Source organism: Pelodiscus sinensis, chromosome 6 (genome assembly GCF_052426305.1).
Source record: "Pelodiscus sinensis isolate ZL-2025 chromosome 6, ASM5242630v1, whole genome shotgun sequence".
Taxonomy (NCBI): domain Eukaryota; kingdom Metazoa; phylum Chordata; order Testudines; family Trionychidae; genus Pelodiscus; species Pelodiscus sinensis.
This window is the reverse complement of record NC_143057.1, coordinates 118,021,545-118,038,604: the sequence shown is the minus strand read 5'-3', so window position 1 is coordinate 118,038,604 and position 17,060 is coordinate 118,021,545. Positions and strand designations below refer to the sequence as shown.

The 17,060-nt window shown below is 41.3% G+C and overlaps 1 protein-coding gene across 4 annotated transcripts in view; it reads right to left on the bottom strand.

The window, feature by feature from the left end:
* Positions 1-17,060, bottom strand: part of ZBTB7C (zinc finger and BTB domain containing 7C) — a 317,379-nt gene that overhangs the window by 82,979 nt on the left and 217,340 nt on the right. Inside the window, exon 1 of one of the 4 annotated variants that reach the window (XM_025178281.3) lies at positions 15,937-16,356. The exons of the other annotated variants lie outside the window; for them this stretch is intronic. The gene's annotated coding sequence lies outside the window, so the exon portion shown is untranslated. Of the gene's footprint in view, positions 1-15,936; positions 16,357-17,060 lie in introns of those variants that run through there. 4 annotated transcript variants of the gene reach the window in all.

Below are 17,060 nucleotides of genomic sequence, written 5' to 3'. Positions count from 1 at the left end.
AAAGTTAGAGTGACCTGGCTTGTGGGTCGTATTTTATCCACCCTGCAGTAAGAGAAGATATTTTCTGAGGCTTAAACAGTGCTACCTGCCCTGTGTAAGCAAGAATGCATAGCTGCACTGCCTGCAGCGTAGGTAGGAACAGTGCCACGGAGAAACAGACGAGGGATCCAAATGCAACACAGAGTCCCAATTCAGTGCCCAGCTCCCTCTTGCTTCATGGGCAGAGGAGTAATTTGTGACTAGGAGTGGATTACCTCCCACTCTGTGCTGGTTCGGCTGCACTGTTCAATGCATTGTGGGCTGGGAGGATGGAGTTAAATCTTGGTCATTTCCTGTCCCCCTGCCACCTGCGCCCTCCTGATTTGCACAGAAAGAGCAGTAACCTAGCAGCATAGGACCAACATGGGTAGCTTGTGCAGGGAGGGAAGGGGAAAGGAGGAGCTCTTCATTCATTGCTTCCTTGCAGAGGCACACAGATCGAGCAGCAGCCTCACCCTAAATTATTTGTGTATATGCTTCTCCCATAAATTAAAAATCCTGACACTCTAATTTGTATCTGGGGAACCCAGAGCAATTACAAAATCAACCCAAGCACTATTTTGTTTCACAAGATTTTGCCCCCAGTTAGCATCATCACTCTGGTTTAATTACACTATAATTAATTGCAACAAAAGTGTTTTGAAAGTGCCTGCGTGCAGATGAAAGGTTAGAATATTACAAACGATCCTGCTTCTCTGCTACAATAAATGTAAAAAAAAATCTGCCAGAAATGTACAGCTCTTTTTTAATATCATCACACTGGGCATTTGCTTTACCACTTTTCTTCAAAAGGATCTCAAAGCCCCTTTCCAGCTGTACAACATCCTCAAAAGGTAGATATTAGACTGACTTTATAGGCAAGGTAAACCAAGTCTCAATGAGATATTTTTTTTATTTAGAAGAGGGCTCTAGGCATATTAAGACTAGAAAAAAGGGACTTTTTTTTTTTTTTTTACAATGAGGATAATTAATCATTGGAACTAACTACCAAAGAGTTGGATGGCTTGTCCACCACTTGACGTTTTTAAATCAAAATGAGATGTTCTCCTTCTTACAGCTCTGCCAGATATGATGGGCATGATGCAGGAACCACCGGGCAAAATTCTATTGACTCTGCTGTGTAGGCCAGCAGACCAGGTGGTCACAATGACCTTAAAATCTACAAGCTTGCCCAAGGCCAAGCAATAGGTCAGTAGCCGAGCTGGGAACAGACTCTTAAGATTTCAAATGCTAATCGCTGGACTACACTGCCCTCTGGTATCACTAAAGATAGGGCCCAAGTTCTGAGTCATGCTGAGAAGTGCTTTAATCTGCTACTATTCCCACAATAAGGCGGAGTGAGGGTGGCAGAACAAAAACCACAGTTCAAAGCATTTTTGATAAAGCTCAGGGTGGGAGGGGAATGTTTATAATTGAGCTCTGTTGAAAGAAATCCATTCAAACTGCTCCCAACTGGCTGCTTCACATGTCATTCTAGGACTCTTTGGATCCACTCATGCAAGGTCCTGAGCACCTCCTGCAAGGTTCTGGGCAATTTCAGCTCCTCCAGAAGGACTGGCAGGCAGGATATAGGGCAGGGCGAGCGGGGAGGCTGCCCCAGGCCCCGCACTTCAAGAGGCCCTGCGCATGCACCGTGTCAAAGGGGGGGGGCCCATGAAATTGTGCTGCCCTGGGCCCCACAAAACCTTCATCCGCCCCTGAGGCAATGAACCACACAGACAAATCAGAGGGACCAATTCAAAAGGTCAGGGGGATCGTCAGGTCTCTATGTCCATCCAGTCCTTGGGCCCTCTGTTGTGACTCTCCGTTTGTGCCAGATGAGGTGGAGTTTCACTATTTGTCAACTGGGAGCAGGTGTCCACTGGGAACAGATATGACCGTAGGCCACTGAAAATATTTATGGTAATTACAGAAACTAAATTAGCTCTTAACACCTGAGATGCTAACAGCAATCTGAGGAAAAAGAACTATTCAGGCATATTTTTTCCATGCAAGTAAACTTAATGCTATTAAGGTTTCCAGGGATCTCGCTATAAAATCAGGGTTCTGAAAAAATGAATGTTGTTTAGAAGTGAATTTCAAATCCAGAAGCCAGAACAAAATTTCAGCTACCAGAGATCTGTAGAATAGGGCTTCCAAAACCTCATGGTTTACTTGCAAGTGATTTGTGACTCAACACTGTCACTGTATTGGGTCAGATTCTGCTTTCAGTTACATGGCTGAAAATCCAGAGGAATTACACTAACCCAGACTGTCCCCTTTACACGGTGAAACCCACAGCAATCAGGTTCTGAGGATGATATTTCTGCGAGGGTGCTGGGTGCACTTGGTAGCCTGTGATATACAGGCCAGACTACACAAACTGGTCATCTCTACTGTGAGGGGAGCCGTTGGCAAATAGAGGCGCTAGGAAATATCTAATTTAGAAATCTATTGAGAAAAAAAGGGACACATTTTTCCACAAAAATATTCACTCACAAAAGTTCTCTCATTTTTTGACACTCTGATCATAAAAACAAAAAAGCAAATAAAAACAACACAACAGAAAACCCAATATGCTGAAAACATGTTCAGTCAAATTTTGAGGTGAGAACCTATGAATTACAAACCCCTTCCCAGAAATCAGGAGTTTGGTCATGAGTCACAAACACTATCCATCAAAGGCCCTTGGATGGCTCCCGTAACTGAACTATTTGAGCACCTCACAATCTGCAGTGAATTTATCCTCACAACTGTTCCGTGATGTAGGAAAATGCCCCGTGTTACACTTTGGGAACCAAGAGGGCAAGTGTCCAGCACAGACTGGAACCCAAGTCTAAATTCTAGGTTCTGGCCATGCCCTGTGGACTTTCTCTCAAGGTGCTATTTGCAACACGAAATTCAGCATGGGACTCTGTCTCCTGGCATGGGGAGATTTCAGGACCTGGCCAAAGTCACAGAGGGAAAATCTGAGAGAGCCAGAAATGAACCCTGTGTCTCCTGGCTTCTAGGCCTGCCCTTTAGCTATAGGCTACATTTCTATTACTTTAGCTATAGTGTGCCACTTGCCACTCCTTTGCCCTTTCAGGCCTTCAATCACAGGACAATGGCATTTTTCGAGAGTGGCTGGAGAGAAAGGTAAAGGCCAATCACACAGGAAAATGTCCTGTCGGAGAAATCAATGGCGTCTGTATCTCTTGGGTGATCAAGCACATAGCCTCGCATGTTCTGGATGTGCCGCTGTTGCTCAATTGCGTGGCATGGTTCTCACTCTCCAGTCATACATCAGATGACACCCTCAATCAGCCAAGTGAGACAGAAGAGAAGCAACTGTTAGCTATAAACTTGCCTTGATGTGGCTTTGGGCATCTAACATACAACAGGTTGCAAAGCTTTTGCCACAGGTTCACTTACCAGTAATGATATTTAGTATTTAGGGTGCTCTTCACCGCCAAAGCATGGTGCAGACACAGACTAATTAACCCTCATCAGAACATAAAATAGGCAACACTGGCTCCATCTAGACCAGTATCGGATCATCCAACAGTGGCCAGTGCCAGATGTTTCAGAGGGAATGAACAGAAAAGGGCAATTCTAAGTAATCCATCCCCTATCATTCAGTGCCAGCTACAGGCAGTCAGTGATTTAGGGACACCCTGAACATGGAGTTGCATCCCTGACCTTCTTGGCTAATAGCCATTGATGGACCTATCTTTCACAAACTTGTTTAATCCTCTTTTGCATCCAGTTATACTTTTGTTTTCACAACATCCCCTGGCAAGGAGTTCCACATATTGACTGTCTATTTCATTGAGTGACTCCTGGATTTTGTCTTATGAGAATGGATAAATAATACTTCCCTATCCACTTTCTTCACACCACTCATAACTGTATAGGCCTCATTATATAATCCCTTAATTGTCTCTTTGCTAAAATAAACAGTACCAGCCTTTTAATCTCTTCTTGTATGGAAACTGTTCTGTAGTCCTTATCATTTTCATTGCCCCTCTCTGCACCTTTTCCAATTCTCCTATAACTTTTTTGTATGCAAGCTGTGAGCACACCATGGACATAGATAGTGGCATTGTGATGTTGTCTTATTTTCTACCCCTTTCCTAATGATTCCTAACTTTCTGTTTGATTTGTTGACTGCAACTGTACATAGAATAGATGTTTTCAGAGACTTAACCACTATGACTTCAAGGTCTCTTTCTTGAGAAGAAGCTAATTTAGACCCCATCATTTTGTACATATAGTTAGGATTATTTTGTCCAACGTGCATTACTTTGTACGTCCCGACATTGAGTTTCATCTGTCCCTAAAAGAGGCCAGATTTCAGTTAACAACATTATTAATCAGAATAAATCTTTGTATTGTGCTAGCACTCAGAGTTCCCATTGAGCCACACACTGTGCAAATACACAAGGAAAAGACAGTTCCTCCTTCAACAAGCTTCTGATTGAAATGTGAGACAAGAAACAACAGGTGGATTTGGCAAACAGCTGTGGGGCGCCCAAGGTGGCAGTGAGGACGGGTGGACTAATTTAAATCAAAGCAATTTAAATCAGTGATTTAAATCACCATGTACAAAGCTTGACTTAAATCATCAGTTTTGATCAACTTTTCTGGCTATACTTCAATTATTTTCTAAATTGACTAATATAAACAGAGTGACATATTGATTTATAACCTGTACATTAGATCTGGTACATCTTTTTGTTGCCTAGGAGGGTGCGCTATAACTATATAGGTTTATTTAAGCAATTATATAGCTTAGTGTTTTCCGATTCTTATTCCATGTACATTTTTATATAGTCAAAAATGCTGACTGATACATTTGCTGGTTTACTAGATAATTAGCTTACTGCTCATGATTTGTGTCAAGCTGCATTAGGATGGTAACAGGAATTCAATTAAACACACTAAGCAGGTAACATTTATTTTTATTAAACAAAACCGCATTAAATATTTCAGATACATAAATGTATCACATTTACAACTAAATGATTTATTGAAAGAACCAAGAGATTAACCGTACTCACTGAATTAAACTGATATTTCAGATCAGTCAGGCAAAAATTTCAAATATGCCTAAAGGGATAGTGACCAGAGCTTAAGTTCCTACGTGCATAAGTCTCTTGAAAATGAGACAATGGTCTCCTACATTACCCAGGCTGTCCTTCAGATTTATAAATCTACTCAAGCTCATCCCCTCCATCCTCACTTGTATTCATTAATGGAGGAGAAAAACAAGTGATTCTACTTTTTCAACTCCCGACTGACTTTCTCAACTTTGCACATCTTTTGTGCCTGCAGTAGAAGACACTACTGCTGAGAAACACTGGTTTAGCACTTCATCAACTATGGTTCCAGTATGCTCAGCTAGTGACGTCCATCAGTCCTGTGGAACCAGGATCAGCAAACATGTACTACTTGGATGGCTCATCTTCAGCATTGCAATTTATTAGGCATGGCATGATTGATGGGTGATTATTAGATCCCCGTGTCATAGAAGCATATTGTTCTTCAGCGGTTAGGCATCTACACTGGTACTTTGGGTTGAGAATATTGGCAAGAAAATTAGGTGGAATAAATGTTTGATCCATCCACTTCTTTACTGCCTGCAACTTAACTTTGTTGTTGGGTATTTCTTTCTTTACTGTCTCTTGAAGTTCTTTCCACATTTCAACCGCATCAGCACTCCAGCAGCAACCTTTCTATTTGTCTGAGGCCATGGAAATAGATTTCAGTGTATTCAATGTATTTTCTACAGTTCTCTTTAGCCTGATGTTGACTACTTTGGCTGTGATAGTTCTGTCTATTTTGTCACAATTTTCTTCATGTATTTTCATCAGAATAGGCAGGTTCTTAATAAACAGCTCAAAGCAGTCTACCACTGAATTCCACCATACATCTTGGGGGAAGAATTAGTTTGTGTCCTCCTGCTGTTTTCAGTGAATGGGAAGCAAAGTGCTTCTTACAGAAGTATTTTGCAATTCCAACAATATTTTCCTTTATTCCTAGAGTTGCACTTAAGTCTTTGGGTAAAAGATGCAGCATACCCATATATTATAAGTTTCAGGTTCCCTTCATTATCTTTTAGACTTTTTTCATCTGTGTTCATTTCTAGCATTGTCTGCGACAAAGCTTACTGCACCTTATATACTTGGAATTTTGCTCACAAATTGTTATAGCTTTTATTGCGACTTCTTTTTAGCATTCAGGCACATGGGCCTCTCCTGATGTATCTTTTCCATAATGTAGCCAACCCCATTTTCTACTATCATACCAGCATATATTACTGGATTGTTGTGTATATTGGTCCACTCATCAAGACTCAGATTACTGAATTTTCCATCAGTGTCTTTTGCACGCAGTTCAATTTCCATCTCAGACACTTTATCCAGCAACCTTTCAGCAGTATCTGCTCTGCTGGGGGGAGTGTAAAGTTGTAACAATTGAACCATGTCAATGAAATGGTTTGTTCCTAACAAGACAAAAAGGAGAATTTGTTGCATAAGTGAATTGTGAAATCTTTTTTCATCTATGGAGTCTTGCTGGAATTTGCTGGTTTTCATTACAAACGCATCTATGATTTTATTGGGCGATGAAGAAATTGTTTTAAAAAAATACAGATAATTTACTATACAAAATATGTTTAGTTGCAGCAGTGAGAGCGGACACTATAGATAATGGATATTCAGAAACCTGTATGTCTACACTGGCACTTGAAACAAAATGGTAAAAGAGGTCACTTTCACTCACAAAATATTACTCAGTAAACTTTGCTGTAAGAAAAGAGATGGTAAATGAAAGATTCCTTCTACTGCAGCTGTTTGTGCCTCTGTTTGAATTACACAATTTATTCTAAAGCCAGTTTTCTAGGGAAAATGATAAATCACAGGGAATAACTAAAACATATTTAAAACTTCCTTTCTAGGAACACACTAAGCAATTTGAAATTTAACCAAAAAAAGTTAAAATTCATAATTGCCTAACAGAACTTTACTTTTAAACAGGAAATGTTAAGTTAGGATGTTTGATTATATTGAGCAATAAAAAATCATCTCAGAAGTCCAGCAGTAAAAATGATTTGATAAATACTTCAACAACTAACATACCAATTATATTGTAACACAATCATTTTGAAATTCATAGGTAAGTCACCTACTTCAAACACAAATATGTGACCATAATCAAAATGATAATTTACTAGGATAGGAAGACATAGCAGGCAGTCCATAAAAATGGTGCAAAAATAAGTTTACTAACCCATTGATCCAGGTTGTTCATGCTTGTCCATTTCATCTTCTTCAAAGCTATTGCTTTCTGAGCAGCATTTTTAATAATGTTGTTTCATTCTTACAACCAGATCTTCCATTTCTTTGTTGCACTATGATATTTGGCACAGGTTTCTTTTTACCCAGAGGTACAGGAATTTGTTGAAAATATTCCTACATAGGGTCTTTTTTATGACCTGCAGCCATGGCAGGGTTTCTTCCTTCAGTTTCCAGGTGTTGAAATCAAGATTAAAGGCAGCACCTTGAAGAATTCTGCTTCTTCTTCCCACCGTGTCCTGCTTTGACACCAGCGTTGCACATATGGCTCATTTTCCCTTGTTACATAAATCCCCCGTCCCACCCCAAGAAAACAAAAGAACTAGCAACAGTCCAAGATTTCTGCTTGTGTAACCGACATGCCTTTTGTACAGCAGTATTATATTTATTTAGAGACAGAGAAAGGCAATTCAAAAACTCATGGATTTCTGTCTTTCTGTCCTCTGTGCATGCAAGGAGCCAGAGTAAGTCCATTTACTAGCCATATCGGGTAAGACCAAAGGTCCATCTAACCCAGTGTTCTGTTTTCCAAAAGCGGCCAGTGCCAGGAAATCCACAAGTGATCCATTCCCTGCCAGCCACTCCCAGCCCCTGGCAAAAAGAGGCTATGGACACTCTCCCTACCCATGCTGTCTAATAACCATTGATGGCCTTATCCTCCATGAATGTATCTAGTTCTTTTTTGAACCCTGTTATAATCCTGGCCTTCACAACATCCTTTGGCAAGGAGTTCCACAGGTTGACTGTGTGTTGTGTGAAGAAATGCTTCCTTTTGCTTGTTTTAAATCTGTTGCCTATTAATTTCATTTGGTGACCACTAGATTTGTGTTATGCAAAGAAGTAAATAACACTTCTTTATTTACTTTCTTTACCATGCAGAAGCAAGGTAAAGCAGATCAGTGTTTTCCCATGAACTAGAAAGTAACTTTTCATGGTGTATGAGGAGTCATAAATATTCATCAGTTGAGAAGCAAGCCAATCAGAGCTCAGGTAGGGAGAAGCTATAAAATAGGAGTGAGACCACCCAGATGGCCTCAATGGTGGATCCTGCTGAGGTACACAAGGTGGCAGCTCCTCAAATGAGAGGCCAAGTTACCCTGCCTGTATGACTTTGCAAGTCTCCTGTACCCAGGAGCACAGACCTTAGGTCACCCACAGGACCAAGCCATGAATACAATAAGTGACTTATTGTGCCATATTTATAAAGCTTGCCCTTAAGAATTTGACAGCCCCCCCCCCATGCTTTCTTTGTACAGAAAACAAGCCTTTAACTACACATTTTTGAAAGAGATCTGTAGATTCGTCACCTTTATTTTTTATTTAAGCATTTTAAGAGATTACAACACATTTTTCACCTTAACGTATATTGTATTACATTCAGATTTCATTTCAAACCAGTTTATTTTTAAAAAGAAAAACATTTTAAGTTAAACAACATTAAAAATCCAATTTAAGTAAGAAAGCAATTTAAATATTAAAAATCCATTTTAATTCCCCCTTCCAAATCATCAGTTTTTATTCACACTGCAGCGAGATGATTAGAATTACCATATTAAGCGGCTTTCGCAGCATATGCTCTACCTAGCTCTTGTCAGGACTTGAAGGAAGGGAGGCTTAAGTGACTTCTCCTATGCCACAAGGGCAATGTCAGAGTCAAGATTAGAACTCAGGAGCTCCTAGCAGAGCTAAACGCCCCATTCAAACCAAGTCTAGGATGCAGGTGGGACATACTCACAGAACCTCAACCCACTTTTGCAACAGGTGCCCAGATACCATGGGGATGGGCTTTTGGGAGGATAAACAGAAAGTTCAGCTAACGTGGGTGTGGACTGTTTGCATAGCTGGAAAGCTGGCAAACCTCCATCCCTCCACCCTGTCTCCTCCCAGTAAGAGTCAGGATTTCTATGCTTATTGTCTTTGGGCCAACCCTGTGGTCTCCTCCACCTCCTAGGGTGGGGTCGTCAATGGGCAATAGGTGGCAACTCCCCAAACGTGTATATTTTGAGGGTGGGAGTAGGGAGGGAAAGGAGGACAGTCCATCAGAGAGAGCCTTTGACTCCTGGCCAAATTCTCAGAGTCTCCTGAGAAGTCTAGAACAGTGGTTCTCAAGCAGGGGCCTGGGACTCTCTGGGGGACCGTGAGCCAGATTTTAGGGGAGCTGCCAAGCAGGGCCAACACTAGAGTAGCTGGGGGGGGGGGGGGGGGGCAGAAATCTGATGCCGCACTGCATGGAGCAGGAGCCTGGGGACCTGAAACATGCCCTGTGGGACTGTAGCCAAAGTCTGAGCAATGTAGCTTCCTGGGGGTCCTAGGCAATCGCCCAGCTTGTTACCCTCTGACACTGGCCCTGGTTTTAATAAACAGAAAACCAGTTGCCACGGCACTGCTGGCCTGTGGAACTTTTAAAGCATGTTGGGGTGAAGTCTGATCCTCTACCCATACACACAGGCACCCTGTTCAGAGCCCCCCCAAAGTCAAACGTGCCCTCTTTTCTTCAGCACCTGGCAAGCACTAGGACAGAAGCAGCAGTCTGACTTTTTACAGCTCTGACAGTTTGAAGGAGCCGTAAATTATGGGTAGCGTGGCAGCTGGGGGGACTGCAGAGAAACGCCCCCTGCCATCCAAGCACTGCCAAGCAGGAAGCAGCAGGAAAGGGAATGCCCCCAACACAACAGGCAGCAGCAATCAGGATCCCAACAAGAGTGTTGGTGCCCGGGATGCAGCTGGAGGTAAACCAAGGAGTGAGGTAGGGACTGGAGTTCTCACAACTTGACCCACCCAATAGAGCTTCACTGTTTGTTCTCTGCCCTTTCAAACCCCCATCTGAACCAAACCCTGCAGCCCTGACACATTTCTAGTCTCTGGCTCACAGAGCTGAGCTGAGGGCACAGGACCCTTTATCCTCTCACACACGGGAGAGGGGCTTGCTCTGGAAAGAGCTTACAGTTGTCAGGAACCAATCAGAGATGAGGAGCGAAATACATTGTTAGGTAAGTTGTGCACTGGAGTGATATTTTTTTAAAGTGAAAGTTACTATGGAGTACAGAGGAAGAAATAAAAAGAGCGCTGACTAATCTGAAAGAGCCTCCCAATTGCTCTGGGCAGAAATAGCCATCACCAGATCCCCTCCCTCTATTCATCTCTAAAGCTCACTGCCAAAAGAAAATAAACCATCCAGCTATCTCACTGCCTAAACCTGCATTGTTGCGTAGCTGGATCAGAACAAACACAGCAAGCATTTCTGTACAATTATACACCTGTGTAATTACTGTATACACAGAAGGGTCCCTGCTATATGTTGACTCACCTTTTCCCTGTATTAATCTTTATATTTAAAAGGAAAGGGGGAAAAATCAAACTTTCTTGCCATCATTGAATTTATAATGAAGTGCACCTGATCTACCGACAGCCAATGTGCTGGCTAAAATTACCCGTGTAACAGGAGTTGGGTTGTCCATGCAAAATAAAGCCCATGTTTATTAACAGCATTAAGGCTGCATTCTGTAACTTAGTCACTTGAATGATCCTTACTCAGCTGAGCGAATGGAGTTTCTCTCTTGAATTAGTCTTACAGGATTAGACCTTTCAAATTAAAGCCAAAATTTACCACTCTGCTACTTCAATTCATTTTAGGGACAGATTCAGTGAAACATGTAAAATGCTCAGTAATTCTAAAGGATGGCTCTCAAGCAAAACAACCCAAAATATTTATTGCCAATAATTTTTAAAATCACTCAGAGTTCCCTGTGCTAGAATGGAACTGAGAACCCAGCAAAACAGGGACAGGTTAGAACAGTGTTTCTCAATCAGTGGTACGAGTACCCTTAGGAGTACTCGATAGAAGTCTGGCGCGTATGTCAACATAACTGAAATTTGGAGAAAACTGAATTTTTGTTTTAAGTTTTACAGTATTTTATTATTTTTGTACTTTTTACACCCAAAAATTTCATCGCCTGCCCGGCTATGATTAAGTTATTTAAACAAATGTGTTGCAACGGTAGAAAAAAATTGTGTGTCTGAAAACTGTAGGTACTGGGGATACTTACTTTTTTTTAAAGGGATACTTTATATATATATAAAAAAAAGATTGAGAAACACTGGGTTACAATATCAAGAGATTTCAGTACATCAGACTTAACAATGTTTGCTAAAATCATCACACATCTAGGTTTTTAAGGCTAGACCTAGTCTATAACCCTCTGTTATCTTTAATGTTATCTGTTAGTTGATTTGTGAGACTCTTGCATTCTGAAAGCCTTTACACTGGTGACATGTTTTTGGAATAGTACAGTGACTACGAAATCTCAAAGAGGACCTTCTTTGCTTTAAAAAGAGTTCAATGCCTTCCCATTTATTACATCTACTATATATATATTTGAGAGAGTTTGTCTGTTTTTCTGTGTGTCTGTGGTTTTGCCTCTTGTTCTAGAACTCCTCCTAAACATAAGATCTAGGACCACCAAATTCAGTATACAGCTTCTTCTTATCATAACTTAAAAGCAAGGTCGGGTTTGGTTGTGCCAGGAAAATGGGATGTGATTAGAATAGGATTGCTTCTCATAAAACCACACAGAAAAGAGAATCACTAGGTAGGTGAAAGGGGATGACTGTGGGCACCCCGCTTTGGGACTGCCCTTAGGGTTTCCAGGTGTCCAGTTTTGAACTGGAAATCCAGAATTTTAGCTTTCTATTCGGGAAACAAATTGAGAAAATATAAATGTCCAGTATTTTCTAAATAAAATGTAATGTAGATTGTGATGTAATGTCAAGTGTGCCCGGTATTTTTGTTAAAACCATTTGGCAACCCTAACTGCCCCAGTTCCCAGCCTCCCACCCCCAGGCTCCCTTTAGGCAGAGTGGGAGGGGACTGAAGCTCCCCTCCCCCAGTTCATTCAGGAACATTGCTGGCTGTTCCTCTTTGTCAGGGAGTGAGGGGAAAGTGCACAGTTTGCTGCATTCCTCACTCTGGCTGGGGAGTGCAGGTCGCAGACAAACCTGGACCTGCCCCAACTAGGGGACAGGCACTCCTCTACCGGCTGTGGCCTCTGGAGCTGCAGCAGCTATGGAGAGGCGCTTCTCACCTGGCCCCAAGCTGCTGCAATGAGGGTGGGCTGGGGTTGTCCTCTCTCGGGAGGCAGCCTGCATCCTGAACCCCTCAGTGCCACCCCAGAGCAATGATTTAAATTAAGCATGTACATGTTCATTTCATTTTCCAAAAAACAAAAATTGAGTTAAGGACCCGAGCAACACCCAGTAAATTTTCTAGTTTTATATACATATATATATGAATGCAAATGATCATTTATATCTGTTTGTAGGGTAGGATTTTCAAAGGGAGTTAGACTCCCGTAGGAGTCCATGGAAAATTGTACCCTTACATGATTAAATATTCATAAAGTGCTTAAACATGTAGGGCCAAATCTTCACTGCCTGGCACCTTGATTAGCCATTTCCACCACTACCTTGCAGAATTAGGTCCACATAAGTCAGCTTACATCAACCTCTCTCAGCAGGCGTAGACTCTAAAATGTAGCTCTCGCCAACTACACTGACTTAATAACCCCACCACTGCGAGAGGCGTAGTTCTTAAGTCTACGGAGTTAGGTCGACACAATGTCAATGTCAGATAACGAGGCCTGGTCTACACTACATGGGAAAGTCCAAGTAAGATACACAACTCTTGCTTTTCATGTGTAAATTAACTAGAGTTGACATATCTTACATCACATTTCTGCACCATCCATGCAGCAGGAGGCCAATGGGAGCAAAAGCTCTTGTCTGCTTCCCTTATTCCTCCTGAGAAGCCGATGGGGGTGCCCTTTGAGTTTAATCTAGCAGGTCTATACTACACCCACTAAAACAAAAGCTGGAAGTTCAACCACAGCAGCGTTGATATTCCGTGTAGTGTAGACGTGCCCTGAGTTGCTGACACGGACTGTTGCTGCCTTTCAGAAGCCATCCCATAACCCCCTGACTGCCAATGCCATCGGTCCAAGCACTCCTGGTGAGGACATGCACTGCCAGTGCTGACACAAGGAGAATCGTGTGGATGTACAAAAGTGATGCAATTACTGCAGTGGCTGTACATAGATGTAACTTAAGTGAACTTAGCTTTGTAGTGTTGACTTGCCCTAAGAAAAGAAATAGGCATGGAAAGCAAAAGATAAAGGCCTGATCTTGCAAACCCTTCTTCACAGGAGCAGTGAATATTATTGTTGCTATTACCTGTATTACTGCAGCACCTATGAGCCCGTCATGGACCAGAACTTTATTGTACTGTACAAACACAAAAGATGGTCCCCAGCGCAAGGGGCTTAGTCCCATTTATTTCATGGAGACTATTTTCATTGGCAAAGACTGTTTATATGAAAAAGAGTTTGGAAGCTCAGGCACGGAACACTAAGTGCTAGTATTGTTTCATGTGTCCCCAAATGACATGCGTATTTGTAACACGGGTACAAAGGTAATGAGCAATTCTGCTTTGAACTACACCAACTGCATCTAATTAGAGGTTGGAATTGATATGGTTGAGGCCCAGGACAACTGGGAAAACTGACCTGCTCAATCTGAACTGCATTAGCTAATACACAAATCTAATTATATGAGCTGATTTGTATATTCTAGGACTCTCATGGCTGCTGCCTCTTGTAGTAAGTAAGTCTATACCAGGTGTTTGGATATGCACAGTTCAACTCATGATAAGTCACTGCTGGGCAAGTAAGCAACCCCCATGTGGGGACGGAGCCAGATGTCCCAAAAGCACCAGTTTTTCAATAGTAACGCTGCACTCTTACATTGACTATCTTATTTATCCTCTTAATGTCCCTGTGAAATAGGTCAGTACTTATTATTATCTACATCTCACAGAAGGGGAAACTGATGCACATAGAAGAATGACTTGCCCACAACGGTCTGTGGCAGATTTTCAGCTGGGGTAAATTCTCATAGGGAGCATATTGAATTATGCCAATTTATCCCAGTTGAGGATTTTCTCATGGTGTAATGAGTCTGGGATCAGAACTCAAGAACGATTTTTTCAACAGGGAATTTCATCATTATTGAAATCTTCATTTCCAGGGACCTGGATTCAAATTTGACTTGGTAAAATTTATACCATCAAAGTCAGTTTCATAACTATACCCTAATGGGCATTCATTCACTTCACAAAACCACACACTGGTAGCTCTGCTTAGAAAAGATCTGTAATCGCTGAGGTGTACTGGCACAGACAAAATATATAATTGCCCCGTTACCATGGTACAAGTCACTAATAGCCCCATAATCCAATAAAGAAAAAAAAATTATCACAACCATTTGCATTCCCCTGTAATAGTATAACTAGAGGGATTAGACTATAGCAGTATTGTGCTTATACAGAAGCAGAACAAATTCTATTTCTCTGCACAATCATATAACTAAGACATTTCTGAACTGGTTTGTGTCTTTAAAAGCACAGACCATATGAAAGAGACAAAAGAACTCAAAGATCAATGAGTAGTGCAAATAAAACCTTTAAATAGCCAAGTCCTGCTTTAAATAAGACCATCTCAAATATAATAAGCAAGAAATCATGCAGACATATAGAACGTTAGGTATCTCTTAGCTATTGGAATTACTCTCATCACAAAGTCTGGTATAGCTATTCCTGTTACTAGGATTTAGGAGGAATTTTGAACCATCAAAACAGCACTTTCACTTGCACTTACAAAATAAACAACAACAAAAAAGTTGACTCTGTAACACCACATTGGAGGCATATAAGCATTGGACTAGTTGAAAAAGAAGCAAAAAGATCCACACAGACACTCACCAGCTTTTTAACCTGAGTTTCCAAATAGGGATGACTCAAGGTTTTAGGATAAAGTACTTCTTGTTTCCCACACACAATTACTGCTTTCTGCACAAACAACAGAAAGCAGATCAGTTTGAACCTCACTAAAACTGTACCAACCAGTTGTATAATGATTACATTCCGAATAAGCACTTGACAATTATTCTATAACTATTCAGTTTACTAAGACATTTCAAAGATTTTATAGGATTTTTTCCCTCAGTAATGTCAAACAAGCAAAAGTTGCTACAAAAATTAATACAAACAAAATAAGAATGTCAATTATTTTACACATTTTTCCTGTGCTCAGAACCCACCTGCCTAACCAACAGGAGAAGCAAAAAGATTCCTTTTAACACTGATAAAAAAAATCTGAACCAGACTTGTTAAAGCCACACAAATTGAGACACTCTGCATTATATCTGTCTTTATGTGGAGCCAAGATTTCCACGCCTGGTAAAGAGTCAAGGAGCTGCACAAGTAAATCACAAAGAGAATTGCAGGTTCTGGTTTGAATACTAATTAAAATCCTTGTAAGCAGTGATAGATCATAACAGAGGACAGCAACCGAAACATGCTACAGAGCTCTAGGCACACTGGAGATCTTTTTGAAACAAACTAGATAAGCCGGAGCACATGAAATTCAGGCTGCTTTCCCTTGATTAAATAAACCACAAACACTGCAAGGAAAATCAGATCTTTTGGTTGGAAACCCGCCACAGTGTGGAAAGGTAACAGTGTCCAACCCACCTTTTTCTCCTCGTGTATTCTCCCTTTCCCCCCACCTTGTGTAGTCTCTCATAAAACTCGCCGCTTGCTTTTAATGGGAAACTGGTAACGTTGCTCCGAGGGTGTCTGCAGCAGAGTGGAGATTGTCATTGATTTGTGTGAGGAAAGTTAAGCCTTGCAAGGAGCGGTTATGAGAATTCACTCCCACCACTCCCTCTAAACCAAAAGTATTTGGCAATGAGCCTTCGCTGTCCACCTGTACTATTAAGGTCTAACCAGCGTGTGGGACATGTACCAATTTTACCCGTAGCTTTTCATGCTTCAGTTTCAAAACAAGTAAATTAAGTTCCTTTGAAACAGTCTCTGTTTTAAAAAGCTTGATGTTTAAAGATGTAGCATACCATTAATGACAGACACTCTTTGGGACAGATCCTCCCCTATTTTAATCTGATATGGCTCCAAGGAGTTAACTCATTTACACCAGTTCAGAATCTAAGATCAGAGTTCTCTGGATGGGGTTTCTGGTTTTTGTTTTGTTTGGTCCATTTTCAATGGTGAAACTTGCTGAAATGAAGCAAAACTGTTAGGAGTCAATGTTTTCACCTCTTTTTAGAAGGATCTGGATATCACTTAAAGCATCAAGTACTGTGCATTAATTTGCAGAATAGGAAAGAAAACAAAGGCAAGAAGCACACAAATGAAGTTTTATTTAGTTAATAAAACCCAACAGGCAGTACTGGTCAGGGTGATTATCTCACAAGTCAGGCGATGGGTAAGGCACAACGTGGGAGACTACAAGACTTTACCCACCAGTAGATACAGTAATCCCCTCCACGTGCACAGCCTGGAGTTTCTCTGAGCCATTAAGGGAATTTATTTATAGTCAAGTGAAAGACAGAAAGAGAGAGAGAGAAACAATTAGACATACGCATTTTCAGGGCACTATTCACGAAGGAGTGTATCACCAACAGACAATCAGAAATCCACATTTGTGTCCAGGGTTCAAAAGCCACCACAGAATAATATTCATTCATGCCAAGGGCTGTCCTGCATCAGCTCTGTTCTGATGAATTAGGCACCCACCCGGAATGGTTTTGCTCAGGTGATGTAGACTTATGTGAGCAGGCCCATTGGACCTCGCTTAT